The sequence below is a fragment of the Pelophylax lessonae genome, assembly GCF_965119305.1.
Source record: "Pelophylax lessonae genome assembly, chromosome: 2".
NCBI classification, from domain to species: domain Eukaryota; kingdom Metazoa; phylum Chordata; class Amphibia; order Anura; family Ranidae; genus Pelophylax; species Pelophylax lessonae.
This window is the reverse complement of record NC_138769.1, coordinates 185,446,469-185,462,171: the sequence shown is the minus strand read 5'-3', so window position 1 is coordinate 185,462,171 and position 15,703 is coordinate 185,446,469. Positions and strand designations below refer to the sequence as shown.

Genomic DNA, 15,703 nt, shown 5'->3' with positions numbered 1-15,703 from the left:
ACAAGTGCTACCTGAAGCTGCTGCCCACTTAGGTAAAAAACCAAGATAGAATGAGACGTTATAAAACAGCGCTAACAGGAAAGTGAAAAATGAATAAATACAATCCTCCAGTAATAAATAATATAAAGTGCACTTAGTGATAAAATATGGCAATAAAAATTGTTATATATCAAAATATATATAAAGTGCAGTAATCAAAATACTTCATTGCTAAAGTGAATTAGTGCATAAAGTGCAGTCCAAAATTATGAGTCCATTAAGATATTCAAATATTCAAATAAAGTGCTGGACAAAAAAGTGCTTGAAGTGCTCCACACAGCGATAGAAGTGCTCCAAACGGCCCCTTTCGGGGATCCACTCTCCAGATGTTATAGGGTAACCAAGCCTCAAAAAGCAGTGACCCTCCAAAACAGCCCTGAGGATGGATGGATGGATCTGTATCCCGCCAGATGAGCCTCCAACCTTTGCTAATGGTCCCTCTTGGTTAAGCACTCAGAAGGAAGGGAAGGAACCAGACATAGTGAAGCCCGTAGTAACTTTTATTAAATGTATTAAGTAAAAAAAACTACTCACATATGTGGATAATATAGACAGCGTTTGAATGAACCACAAAGAACGTAGCATGCGTCCACTTCCGGGATCGCTAGCCGGCTTGCATTCCACGAGATGGAGGAAGTGACGCCGTGTAGTATGCCGTCAACAGGAAGTGCGTTGACGCGTTTCGCCCGCCTTAATGGGAGTTTTCAAAGACATCACTTCCTGCTTACGGCTGAATCTATTTATACGAGACTGACGGCTGCCACAGCCAATCAGAAGGTAAGAATGGATGCCTAATCACAATGTTACCACTTCCTTTCATTAAAGAACAGTACATGGGTGTCCCCACGTACTACCAGGAAGTGAACAAATCATTACATGTTTAATTAATTTATTAAAATCATTGGTTAATACTTAATGGGGAATTTTTTAAAAACACCACATCACTTCCCCTTCACAAGTATATTTAAAACATTAATCGACATATAGAATCATGACAATTATTTAAAAGTGGAAAGATAATTAGGCACATTAAACATGATAAAACTATGAAATCCATAATATGATTCATAAATATATATAGTAAAAAGGGGAAATAAATTATAAATAAATGAATCAAAAGATAAATAAATACAAACAAAAATTTGTGAACTAAAAATTTTAAATAAAAAAGTAATAAAATAAAAAAATTTAAATTAAAATAAAAATAAAATAAAAATGAAAAATAAATAAAAGTAAATAAAATAAAATATAAAAAACGAAAATTGGGGAAAAAATAAAAAAAATTTAAAATAAAGAAAATTTTTTTATGTGGTAAAAGGAAAAAACTGTGTGAATTAAAAAAAAAAAATTACCAGTTGGAAAGAAAACAGTTTAGGTCTAAATCAATGCTAAGCCCACGAGGTTGTAGGGTCCCCAGGCGATGAATCCACTGGGTCTCATTTTGTGAAATCGCTCTCTTAAGGTTCCCTCCCCTCCAATGGGCTTCAACCTTATCTATACCACAAAATGTTAGACCACTAGGGTCACGGTTATGAACCAATCTAAAATGATTTGACACACTGTGGTAACGGAACCCTTTCTTGATATTTGTAATGTGTTCTCGTAACCTAGTTCTAAGCTCCCTGGTGGTCCTACCTACGTACTGAAGGCCACAAGGGCATGACAGTAAATATGTAACGTGAGTAGATGCACACGTGATAAACTTTTTGATGGTATATTGTTTTCCATAAGCATTAGATTTAAAATCAATGGTTTTCCTTTTTCTACTTCTTGAGGTCCTACATGTCATACATTTCCCACAGCTAAAAAAGCCTGTCTGGTCTAAAAAAGTACAAGTTTTGGTGGGGGGGGGGGGGGGGGGTTGACTACATTATGAGCTAATTTTAATCTTAACGTTTTGGGTTTCGTATATATGAACTTAAGTTTGGCTGGTAAAATTGAATTTAAAACCTCATCTTTTAGAAGCAGCGACCAATGTCTTTATATTATACGCTCCAAATGTTTATACTGTCTAGAGAATCCTGTAGTGAAGGCCAGGCCATAATCATTAGTTGTTCCAGGGTCTAATTCTTTGTCTTTGAGCAAATGTTTTCTATCCATTTTTCTGACAGATTCCTTAGTTTTCTGAAGTTCCTTGGTATTGTATCCCTTTTCCTTAAATCTTTTGATTAACATATCTGCTTGGTAGTTGTAATTGTCCTCCAAATCACAGTTCCTCCTCACCCTGAGCATCTGACTCTTTGGGACAGAGCTCAGCCATTTAGGGTGATGGCAACTCCCCGTTGGGATGTACCCATTCCTATCCACATCCTTAAAGTGTGTGAGGGTAAATAGCTTTCCTTCATATTTGAAATGAATGTTTAAATTAAACATTGCTATATCATTGCTCTTAAAGGGGACATGTTACTGGTATCTAGATTTCGTCATCTCTCATTACAATACAGGTATTATAGCTGGCCCGGCTTTCCCCTTTAGTAAAAGCGTTTCTTATAGCAATTTATAGCTTTCTGAGAGATTCATTCACTTACTGCAAGATATTGTGTATATTTGGTGTATATACTTTACTTATTATAATTGATTATTCACTGTTCTTTAGTGTTATTTCAACTGAGCCCTGTTTGTTTACCTAGTTGATTAATACTCTTTTCAAGCCTTTTCCTTGAGTAAAGCTGAACTAAGGAGTTAAAATCTATTTGCATTGTGTCAGTGTGTCATTTGAAGGTATACACAACATATCTGAACCTAGGGTATCAGGAGGGCTGGACGGTTCACAGGGTCAAAGTGGCACAGAAGAACATACAATTACCAGCAACCCTCAAGGGGGCAGTGTTACACGTCTGTTGTGTAACATAAAGTCGTAGTGATTACTTTATTTTCCAAACAATCGCACATTACACAAGTTATCACTGATGAGTGGTCAAGTCCACTGACAGGTCTTAAAGTCCAAATCACACGGAAATCATCTTTTTAGTCAAATTTTTGCCAAGAAAAAAATGATTAAGTTTTCATCAGTTAACATTCATTTTGTATCCATTTTTTTATCAGTTTTTCAAGATGGATGAAAGCAGATGTAAATTCCCAAGGCACTTTGCTTTTCCTCAGCATGCATTGTGTTTCCCATGATGCATTGCGGTCTTACTGAGTGACTCTATTGCCATTCTTTGCAGCTCTACAGCAAACGCAGGAGAATATGCACTGAATCATGAAAAGCGACAGAAAGTTGAAATAATAAAGGGCTGGTTCATACTACAAAATACTACGTTTTTAGGGCCTGTTCACATCACACTTGCAAAGTTGCAATGCAGATGCATTTCTGTTATGATGCATTTATAATGTGTTTTTGATGAGTTTTTATTGGGTACCAGTGCATTTTCTCTCCTCTTCCCTTTTTTCTTTTTCTGGGTTTTGGTTTTTAGGGGCCAGCACCCGCCAGCCTCCTAATGACAATGAGTCATTCCTGCTGTGAGCAGCGATTTCCCGTATTGCATTGTATATTTGATGCATTTTGCCACATTTCAATGTAGTTCGATGCAGAATAAATGCAGCATGTTCTACTTTTCAAAAAAGGAGTAAACCAGAACCAGAGGTCCTGTCCAACCCACTCAGCGCTTGTGTATTATGCAATACTCAGATAGAATGACAAAGAAACCACCTGTGAACGGAACAGGATAATGGATCTCATGAGCCAATATTCATACAAAGCTGCTGCTATATTGTTTACAGTATCTAAAAAAGGTGCATACAAGAACAAAAGCCCATATATGCACTAGCAGCGCTAAAAAAGTCCTTATAACAAGGGCAGCAAATATATAGCTGAATTGATTGCAAGTCGATCTTAATCAGTATTATTCATCTGAGTTCATAAAAGCTGGTCAGGTAAGAAATGGTGAAAACAAAGTCTCTTATCCTGATGGAACCGGGTGGAAATGGTGCAGTATAAACACAGAATATCTTCTTTACTTTCACCACAACAGCCACCAAGAGCCTTCACCACACCGCTGTGCTCCCCCCTAGGCAGTAAACACGTACCCTTAATGCTTAGGTAAAGCGCTTTGAATCTAACCAGTGATCCTCCACTGTCCAATGGCGATCCACCTTATATTCTCAGTCTTAGCTGGTAGAATAGTAGTCAGCGCCTCCTCCTCTCCTCTCACATGCAAAGAGAATGATTGGGACCCATAGCGTAACATGTACACACCAAAAACTTTTATTATTATAAAAAATTGCACTCACATGGGATAAAAGATTTTCAGGCAGAATGGTATACCAAAGGTAATCTCCTGATCCTCCCACCGACAACGCTGTCTCCACTGAGCCGCACGGTCCGGGTGATCCAGAAGCCGACTTCCCGGTTCGCGCCAAACTAGGACAGCGTGACGTAGGGCCTCCAAACGCTGTGCAGGGTTACCTAGGTAGCCGCGTGCTAGATTTCACTGTATGTTCGGGATATTGTCCGTTGTTTGGTAATGTTATTCAATGTTTTGGCGCGGTTTTAATGTTTTGGCGTGGTTTAATGGTGCAGTTTCAACAAGTGCAAGGCAGCCAATCAGCAAGCGTTTAACTAGTGTGCCCTTAGAAGCCATCACAGCCATGCCTACTAATGGCATGGCTGTGATTGGCCAGTGCAGCATGTGACCCAGACTCTATATAAGCTGGAGTCACGTAGCGCCGCGCGTCACTCTGCTATAACTACTGTAGGGAGAGATTCCTGATGCTGCTGCTGAAGAAGAGATAGGAGATTATTGTAGGGGCAGGCTGGAGATTGCTTTCAGGGAAAGAATAGGAAGAATCTTCTTTAATTAGACACCGATCTACATTGATTGTATTGTGTGGGGGTGCAGTGCACAATCTTTTTGCCCTGACCTGAGCCCAGTGAGGAGGAGGAGAGAGAAAAAAAAAAAACTTTTATCAGTCTGTTAGGTGGGCGGCGTGCGGTATGTAGCGGCCATGTAATGCAAGCTCAGTGCATATGTGTCTGCTTAATCTGCATTTAAAAAAGAAAAAAACTTTTTTCCTTCATATTTTACTTAGACATAGTGTTTAGACACTGCTTTTTCTAATCTGCTCTTCAAAAAGCACCAATGTAAGGCAAAAATAGTTATAGTCAAAATGTTTTTTTCTGTTTTTCATTCAAATGGGTTTTTTTTATTCAATAGCGGAATAGAACAACAACAGTATCCAACCTGTTAGGCGTGTGGCATGTAGCGGCCATGTAATGCAGGCTCAGTGCATATGTGTCTGCTTAATCTGGATTTAAAAAAAAAAAAAAAACTTTTTGCCTTCATATTTTACTGTGACTTACAGCATTTAGACACTGCAGTTCAAATCTGCAATTCAACAAGCACCAATTAAGGGGACAATTATTTTTCTGTTTTTCATTCATACGTTACAGTGAAATACACCCATTGGATACTGTTGTTGTATTTAGCTTTGCAATAAAAACCCATTTAGGGGAAAAAAAATAAATTGCAGCCTAGTCTGCATATGTTACAGTGAGATAGACCCTGTGCATACTGTTGTTGTATTCCACTTTGCAATAAAAACACATTTAGGGGGAAAAAATAATAATTTCAGCCTAGTCTGCATATGTTACAGTGAGATACACCCTTTGCATACTGTTGTATTCCACTTATCAATAAAAACCCATTTAGGGGAAAAAAATAATTTGCAGCCTAGTCTGCATATGGTACAGTGAGATCCACCCTTTGCATGCTGTTGTATTCCGCTTTGCAATAAAAACCCATTTAGGGGAAAAATAATAATTTGCAGCCTGGTCTGCATATGGTACAGTGAGATACACCCTTTGGATACTGCTTGTAAGAGACGCTCAGTGCGCGTGCCCAGGCACACGGGAAGCAATGTGCGAATGCGCATGCGCCAATGCGCGAACACGCCAATGCGCCGATGCGCGAACGTGCGTACGCAACGTGCGCACGCAATTGGCGCCAAACGGTCTATTTATACCAGGCGGTGACAGGAGCACATTGCTGAGTGGTCTTTCAGCTTGTGTTCCTGTTTACCTGTGCCCTGACCTGCTTGTGGATTTGCCGTTACACCGACCCGGCTTGCCTTTTGACTCTCCTTGGATTCCTGCCTGCCTCGTGACCTCAGCCTGTGTTTGACCCTGCCTTGCCTTATGCCTTTGTACCTTGCTGCCAGACTGTGTACCGACTTCGGCTTGTATCCTGACTCTGCTTCTGCCTCACGTTCCTGTACCCGTGCTGTCCGGCTGTTGACAACCCCTTGGCTTGTGTTCCGATTTCGCTCCTGCCTTCTCATCCAGCATCACCGAGTTCCAGTTTCAGGTGTTCATCCGGTGATCCACAGCCATCAGTCTTCTGCCAAGACATCACCTGCTATACCGGCCCTCGTGCCACTCTGTGTCCTACACCGCCTGTCATCTCTATCAGGGGTGTTGGACAGGAGGTGCAAGAGAAGCCCCCTCTACAGCTTGGTCTCCACCAGGTACGTGATACTGCTGTTGTATTCCGATTATCAATAAAAACCCATTTAGGGGGAAAAATGTAATTGCGGCCTAGTCTGCATATGGTACAGTGAGATACACCCAGTGCATACTGTTGTTGTATTCCGCTTTGTAATAAAAACCCATTTAGGGTATAAAAATTTAATTGCGGCCTAGTCTGCATATGTTACAGTGAGATACACCCTGTGCATACTGTTGTTGTATTCCGCTTTGCAATAAAAACCCATTTAGGGGAAAAAAAATAAATTGCAGCCTAGTCTGCATATTGTCACAGTGAGATACACCCTTTGGATACGGCTGTTGTATTCCGCTTATAAATAAAAACCCATTTAGGGGAAATAAATTTAATTGCAGCCTAGTCTGCATATGTTACAGTGAGATACACCCTTTGCATACTGTTGTATTCCGCTTATCAATAAAAACCCATTTAGGGGAAAAAAATTATTTGCAGCCTAGTCTGCATATGCTACAGTGAGATACACCCTTTGGATACTGCTGTTGTATTCCGCTTATCAATAAAAACCCATTTAGGGGTAAAAAGTGTAATTGCGGCCTAGTCTGCCTATGTTACAGTGAGATACACCATTTGGATACTGCTGTTGTATTCCGCTTTGAAATAAAAACCCATTTAGGGGGAAAAAATTTAATTGCGGCCTAGTCTGCATATGTTACAGTAAGATACACCCTTTGGATACTGCTGTTGTATTCCGCTTATCAATAAAAACCCATTTAGGGGAAGATCCAAAATTCGATAAATATGAGGAGAAGGTGAGATAAGGGACGTGGCCTGGGTCGTGGTGTTGCTGGTGGAGCCCCTGTTGCAAGGAGAGGACGTGGTCGATCCGTGCCAGCTACACGCACAGGTGAAACAGCTTTCTCAGCTGCGAGTAGGCGACAGAACCTGCAGCAGTATTTGGCAGGGCATAATGTGCCTCTACAAATGTTGAGGCCAGAACAAGTACAGGTGATAGTAGATTGGGTTGCTGAAAGTGCCTCCAGTACCTTCACATTGTCTCCCACCCAGTCTTCTGCTGAAAGGTCAGAGTTGGCACCTGCAGCTGATGTCCATCAATGTTTCACCTCACCCCCTTGCAAATCAGCCAAGCAGTCTGAGCCCCAAGTCATGCAGCAGTCTCTTCTTCTTTTTGATGACTCTGTTAGCATGGTTTCCCAGGGCCATCAACCTAGCCCTGCCCAGAAGTGGAAGAGATTGAGTGCACCGATGCCCAACCACTTATGTCTCAAGATGAGTACATGGGAGGACCATCGCAGCACGTCTCGGATGATGACGAAACACAGGTGCCAACTGCTGCGGAATTCCGAATTGTGGAGACCGACAAGGTGGGCAGGGGTGAAGACTGGGTGGAAGACAATGTGGAGGATGATGAGGTTCTCGACCCCACATGGAATGAACGTCATGCAGGTGACCTGAGTAGTTTGGAGGAAGAGGCGGTGGTCGCACAGAGCCACCAGCACAGCAGAAGAGGGAGCAGGGTGCAAAAGCGGAGCGGCCGTGCCCTAGACACTACGCCTGCTACTACCCAACGCAGCAAGAGACCGAGCACACCAAAGCCAGCTCAAAGGAGTTCCCTAGCATGGCAGTTCTTCAGACAATGTGATGATGACAGGACACGAGTGGTTTGCACGCTGTGCAATCAGAGCCTGAAGTGAGGCATAAACCTTCTCAACCTGAGCACAACCTGCATGACCAGGCATCTAAGTGCAAAGCACGAGCTGCAGTGGAGTGCACACCTCAAAAACCAAGAAAGGTCTCTGGCTCCTCCTGCTTCCTCTTCTGCTGCTGCAGTCTCGGCCTCTTCATCCACCTCTGTAGTGACAGTGGCACCTGCCACCCCGCAAACAGAGGATACGCCAGCAACACCACCACCTGGGTCACCAACAACCATCTCCACAATGTCCAGTGGAAGCGTTCAGCTTTCTATCTCCCAAACACTGGAGCGGAAGAGGAAGTACCCCCCTACCCACCCGCGATCCCTGGCCCTGAATGCCAGCATTTCAAAATTCCTGGCCTTTGAAATGCTGTCATTCCATCTGGTGGAGTCGCAGAGTTTTAAAAGACTTATGGCGGTGGCTGTCCCACAGTACGTTGTGCCCAGCCGCCACTACTTTTCCAGGCAAGCCATCCCTTCCCTGCACAACCAAGTAGGTGATAAAAATCAGGTGTGCACTGCGCAACGCCATCTGTGGCAAGGTCCACCTAACTACGGATACATGGACCAGTAAGCACGGTCAGGGACGTTATATCTCCCTAACATCACACTGGGTAAATGCAGTGGCGGCTGGGCCTGAGGCGGATAGCAGTTTGGTGCATGTCCTTCCACCACTGAGGATTGCTGGGCGCTTCAGTTTGCCTTCTGTTCCTAACTCCTCTTACTCCGCTTCCTCATCCTCTACCGCCTCCTCTTCCGGTCAGCGTAACACCTTCACCATCAACTTCAGCACAGCCAGGGGTAAACGACAGCAGGCAGTTTTAAAACTTGCCTGTTTGGGGGAAAAAACCCGCACACTGCGCAGGAGTTGTGGAGGGGCATTCAACAGCAGACAGATGAGTGGTTGCTGCCAGTGAGCCTCAAGCCCGGCCTGGTGGTGTGCGATAACGGGCGAAATTTTGTAGCAGCTCTGGGTCTAGCCGGTTTGACACACATCCCTTGCCTGGCGCATGTGCTGAATTTGGTGGTGTAGAGGTTCCTTAGAAATTACCCCGATATGTCAGAGCTGCTGCAGAAAATGCGGGCCGTCTGTGCACACTTTCGGCGTTCTCACCCTGCTGCTGCTCGCCTGTCAGTGCTGCAGCGTAACTTCGGGCCTTCCCGCTTACCGCCTCATATGTGACGTGCCCACAAGGTGGAACTCCACCTTTCACATGCTGGCAAGACTGTGCGAGCATGTGCAGGCCATAGTGGAGTTTCAGCTGCAGCACGCACGCGTGAGTCGCTCTGCGGAACAGCACCACTTCACCACCAATAACTGGGCCTCCATGCGAGACCTGTGTGCCTTGTTGCACTGTTTCGAGTACTCCACCAACATGGCCAGTGCCGATAACGCCGTTCTCAGCTTAACTATCCCACTTCTATGCCTTCTTGAAAAAACACTTCGGACGATGATGGAAGAGGATGTGGCACAGGATGAGGAGGAGGAAGAGTTATAATTTCCAAGGCTTTCAGGGCAGTAATTTGCAAGTGGCTCCAAGGGTGGGTTCCTGCACCCACAAACGCCAGGGACACAATTGTCCAGCAGGGGCACAGTTCTGGAGGATGACGAGGATGAGGAGGAGGAGATGGAGGAGGATATGGAACCATGTTCACAGCAGGGTGGCACCCAGGCCAGCTCATGGCCATCACTGGTGTGTGGCTGGGGGGATACGGAGGACACAGGATACACCTCCCACAGAGGACAGCTTTTCGTTGCCTCTCGGCAGCCTGGCACACATGAGCGATTACATGCTGCAGTGTCTCCGTAACGTTCCCCGAGTTTCCCACATTGTAACTTGTGCTGATTACTGGGTGGCCACCCTGCTGGATCCCCGTTACAAGGACAACGTACCATCCTTAATTCCCTCACTGGAGCGTGATCAGAAGATGCACGAGTACAGGCGCACGCTGGTAGACGCGCTGCTGGTGCCATTCCCACCTGACAGCAGGGGCACAGTGGAAGCACAAGGCCAAGTGTCATGGTCTTACCTTCTTGCTGTTCTCCTTCGTTTGACATGTGCTGGTGGCCATCTTGGTTTCTGGGTTTCTTGTAGCCTCCCACTCTGCGGCTCCTCCTTCCCACTGGGAGGAGCTGGATGCCTAGCTCATATATATAGGAGGTCTGTGGCTTCAGTTGCTTGCTTGGTCCTCCTGTGTTCACATGCTTCTAAGACTGCTGCTGCTTCTGGTTCCTGATCCTGGCTTCGTCTGATTTCCCTGCTGGTTCCTGATCCTGGCTTCGTCTGACTACCCTGCTGGTTCCTGATCCTGGCTTCGTCTGACTACCCTGCTGGTTCCTGATCCCGGCTTCGTCTGACTACCTTCCTGGCTCCTGACCTCTGGCTTCGCAAAGACTCTGCTTCGGTTTTGCCATCCGTTTGGACTTTTGCTTTACAGCTTGATTTTCAATAAAGCCTTCTTATTTTCACTTATCTGTTGTTGTACGTCTGGTTCATGGTTCCGTGACATTAGGACCAAGCCATGAATTCTGACGGTACAGGGCCATCCTCGCTACCCACGCTGGTTGCCAGACTTGATCAGCAGGATCACCTGTTGGGTCAGTTCGCCGTGGCGTTGCAAATCCTGCTTGAACGCATGGCTCATTTCGCTCCCGTTGCCGATGGGTCGGTTGTCGCTCCTGGGCCCGCTCCTACTGCCGCTCCGGTTGTTGCGCCAGAGTCTACCCCGACACCTGTTGTTGCGCCTGCGGTGTTTCGGGGTATGACCGGTTCTGCCCCCCTTCCACAGCGCTTTGGGGGAGAGCCAACTCAGTGCCGAGGTTTCCTCAACCAGGTGGGCATTTATTTCGAGTTGCTGCCACATGCCTTTCCTACTGAGAGATCAAAGGTGGGCTTCTTAATTTCGCTGCTCTCGCACAAGGCCTTGGCCTGGGCCAGCCCTTTATGGGAGAACAACCATCCGGTGGTTGCCGAGTTTTCTGGTTTTGTTGCTTCTCTTCGGAGGGTATTCGATGTGCCGGCTCGTGCTGCCTCTGCTGCGAGGCTCCTTATGTCCATCAGACAGGGATCACGATCCGTAGCTGAATACGCCATTGAGTTTCGTACCCTGGCAGCAGAGGTGGGCTGGAATAATGAGGCTCTGGTCGCTGCTTTCTCTCATGGTCTCTCGGATGCCTTGAAGGATGAGGTTGCAGCTAAGGACCTACCAGTGGAGCTCGAGTCTCTTATTTCTTTCCTGATTTTGATTGACACCAGACTCAGGGAGAGACCTTCCTTTAAGGAGAGTCTGCGGAGGCCTCCTAACAGATTGGCGCCTACCTTTGCTGTCCCACCCGTGCCTCCCTCTCCTCCCACGCCTCCTGGGGATGACTTGGCTGGGGATGAACCCATGCAGCTGGGCTTTGCTCGCCTGTCCGAGGGGGAGAGGGTACTCCGGAGACGCGAGGGCCGATGCATGTACTGTGGTCTCGGTGGGCATTTTCGGTTGGCATGTCCGAAAAGTCCGGGAAACGCTCGCACCTGAGATCCTGTCGGGGGCAGATCTTGGGTGGAGTCTCCTTGTCCCCGGTTTTCCGTGTTGACAAACCACTGATCACTGTTGTCCTCTCCTGGGTCGGGGGCTCAGTGACGACCCAGGCGTTGGTGGACTCTGGTGCTGGTGGTTTGTTCATTGATAGTGTGTTCGCTGCCGCCAATTCCATTCCTCTGCAGGCCGGAGGTTCTCCACTGGCTCTTGAGGCGATAGACGGCAGACCCCTTCTGCCGCCACACGTGACTCATGAGACCCTTCCAGTGGGGATAGCCATTGGTGCCGTTCACAGAGAGTCGGTCTGCTTCCAGGTTATTTCGTCTCCACACTACTCGGTGGTCTTGGGGTACCCCTGGCTCCAGAAGCATAATCCGACTTTCGATTGGAGATCGGCCGAGATCCTCTCGTGGTCACCACAGTGTGGGGCTAGTTGCATCCATGGGCCTGTCAAGTTGCTGTGTACTTCCTCGGACTCTCTGTTGCCTCCTGAATACGAGGAGTAACGGGATGTATTCGATAAGGTGCGCGCGGTTGCCCTCCCTCCGCACCGCCCATACGATTGTGCCATCGAGTTACAACCTGGTGCCGTTCCTCCTCGTGGCAAGGTCTATCCACTGTCGGTAGCGGAGAATGAGGCCATGGAGGAGTACGTGAAGGAGGCGCTTTCACGCGGACACATTCGCAAATCCTCGTCCCCGGCAGGGGCTGGATTTTTCTTTGTGAAAAAGAAGGGCGGTGAGTTGAGGCCTTGCATCGATTACAGGGGGTCTCAATCGCATCACGATCAAGAACGCTTACCCGATACCCTTGATTTCCGAGCTGTTCGATCGCCTTAAAGGGGCCACGGTCTTTACCAAACTCGACCTGAGGGCGGCATATAACCTCGTAAGGATCAAGGCGGGCGATGAGTGGAAGACCGCGTTTAACACCAGGACCGGTCATTATGAATCCTTGGTTATGCCCTTTGGGTTGTGCAATGCGCCCGCAGTCTTTCAGGAATTCATCAACGATGTTTTCCGTGACCTGTTGCAGCAGTGTGTGGTGGTCTATTTGGATGACATCTTGGTATATTCTGAATCCATGGAGACCCACATTCTGGATGTCAGACGAGTGTTGCAACGGTTTCTCGGTAAGCTTGAGAAATGCGAATTTCACCGATCCCAGGTAACCTTCTTAGGTTACATCATTTCCGCTGAGGGGTTCTCCATGGATCCTGAGAAGGTTTCGGCTGTCTTACAGTGGCCCCAGCCCAGTGGTCTTCGCTCCCTGCAGCGCTTTTTGGGCTTCGCCAATTATTATCGGAAGTTCATCAGGGACTTTTCCATGCTAGCCAAGCCTCTCACGGATCTGACCAGGAAGGGCAGTAATTCCCAGGTCTGGCCGCTCGAGGCCATCCGAGCTTTTGAGGCTCTAAAGTCCGCCTTTGTGTCGGCTCCGATTTCTGTCGCATCCCAACCCTGGGTTGCCCTTTGTCCTCGAGGTGGACGCGTCTGAGACGGGAGTAGGCGCCCTTCTGTCTCAGCGTAGAACACCAGAGGGTCCTCTGCTTCCTTGTGGGTTTTACTCCCGGAAACTGTCTTCCGCGGAGTGCAACTATCAGATTGGTGACAGGGAGTTATTGGCCATCGTGCAGGCCCTTAAAGAATGGAGGCACTTGCTCGAGGGTTCGGTGGTTCCGGTCCTCATCCTGACGGACCACAAGAATCTGACCTACCTTTCTGAGGCCAAGAGATTGACACCACGTCAGGCCAGATGGGCTCTGTTCTTGTCACGTTTTAATTACGTGGTCTCCTACCTACCCGGTTCCAAGAACATCAGGGCGGATGCCTTATCACGGCAGTACTCCGACCTGTCCAGGAAGGAGTCGATTCCGACTTCGGTCATACCTCCGAATCAGATCCTGGCCGCCATTCGCACCAGCCTGACCTCTCCTCTGGGTGAGCAGATTTTGGCGGCTCAATCTGGTGCTCCCTCTGGGAGACCCAACGGCAGATGTTTTGTGCCTGAGGAGTTGCGCACTCGGTTGTTGCGAACCTACCATAACTCCAAGACCGCGGGGCATCCTGGAAAGAATCAGCTGTCCTGGGCTGTTTCACGTCTGTTCTGGTGGCCTTCCCTACGTTCCGACATCGCCGCATATGTAGCGGCATGCTCCGTTTGTGCCCAGAGTAAGTCCCCTCGGCACCTTCCGTTGGGCCTTCTGCAACCCATAGCCACCGGGGAGCGCCCATGGTCACACCTGGGGATGGATTTCATTGTGGACCTCCCTGCATCCCAAGGCCATACGGTCATTCTCATGATTGTGGATCGGTTTTCCAAAATGTGCTACTGTGTTCCTCTCAAGAAGTTACCCTCTGCACAGGAGTTGGCCTCGATTTTTGCCAGGGAGGTTTTCCGGTTGCACGGTTTGCCCAAGGAGATTGTGTCGGATCGGGGGAGTCAGTTTGTGTCCAGGTTCTGGCGCGCCTTTTGCTCCCAGTTGGGGATTCATCTCTCCTTCTCCTCGGCCTACCACCCTCAGTCCAATGGGGCCGCAGAACGATCCAATCAGGCCTTGGAGCAATTCCTTCGTTGCTATGTCTCCGATCACCAAGACAATTGGGTTGACCTCCTGCCTTGGGCTGAGTTTGCCAGGAACACGGCGGTGAACTCTTCCTCTGGGACGTCTCCCTTCATGGCCAATTATGGGTTCCAACCTGCCGTGTTACCGGAGGTATTCTCTCCCCAGGATATTCCGGCTGTGGAGGATCACCTTTCCGTCCTACGTGCTTCTTGGGTACTGATCCAGAAGTCCCTTGAGGTCTCTGCGCAGCGCCAGAAACTCCAGGCTGATCGCAGACGAGCGCCTGCTCCTTCCTACCAGGCCGGAGACCGTGTATGGTTGTCCACCCGCAACCTCAACCTTCGAGTGCCCACTCCCAAGCTGGCGCCTCGCTTTGTTGGTCCCTTCCGAGTGCTTCGCAGGGTAAACCCGGTAGCCTATGCCCTTGCGCTTCCTCCTGGCATGCGGATCTCCAACGTGTTTCATGTCTCCCTGTTGAAGCCACTGGTGTGTAATCGTTTCACTTCCTCGGTTCCTCTGCCTCGTCCGGTCCAAGTGGGCAATCGTGAGGAGTATGAGGTGAGCAATATCCTGGACTCACGCCTGGTCCGCGGTCGGGTGCAGTTTTTGGTTCATTGGCGTGGTTATGGTCCAGAGGAGCGTTCCTGGGTTCCCTCCGCAGATGTCCATGCTCCTGCCTTGCTCCGTGCCTTCCACGCACGCTTCCCTCAGAAACCGTTCTTTACTCCGCGGAGGAGGGGCCCTTATTTTCACTTATCTGTTGTTGTACGTCTGGTTCATGGTTCCGTGACACCAAGGCAGAGGAGGAGGAAGAGGTCACCAACACAGCCAGGGCATGGCCAGCACCTCAGAAGGCAGGGTTAGCATGGCCGAAAAGCTTTGTCAGCACGCCACAACAAGCAGCAGCACAAACAGCTGATATGGAACGTCTTAGCAGGAGGCAGCATTTCACTAACATGGTAGAGCAGTATGTGTGCACACGCCTAGACGTACTGAATGACAGGTTTGCCCCCTTCAACTTCTGGGTCTCCAAGTTGGGCACATGGCCTGAGCTTGCCCTTTAGGCCTTGGAGGTGCTGGCCTGCCCTGCAGCCAGTGTATTATCTGAACGTGTATTTAGCACGGCTGGGGGCGTTATCACAGACAAGCACAGCCGCCTGTCCAGAGCCAATGTGGACATGCACACGTTCATTAAAATGAACCAGGCATGGATCCCACAGGACTTGTCCATACCTTGTGCAGAATAGACATGTATACCGGCCTTACCCAGCCATTGTTGTATTTGATCTTTCTAACTATTTTGGGGTATACCCTAATTTAAAAAAAAAAGTAATTAAAAACCAAAAACCAGTGTTGACTACCTCGTCCTACTCCTCCACCGCCACCGGCGCTTCCACCTACACCGCCATATCCACC

At 47.8% G+C, this 15,703-nt stretch overlaps 1 protein-coding gene across 1 annotated transcript in view; it reads right to left on the bottom strand.

Moving 5' to 3' along the window:
- Positions 1–15,703, bottom strand: part of LOC309546493 (acetylserotonin O-methyltransferase-like) — an 84,218-nt gene that overhangs the window by 59,503 nt on the left and 9,012 nt on the right. The gene's annotated exons all lie outside the window — the stretch shown is intronic.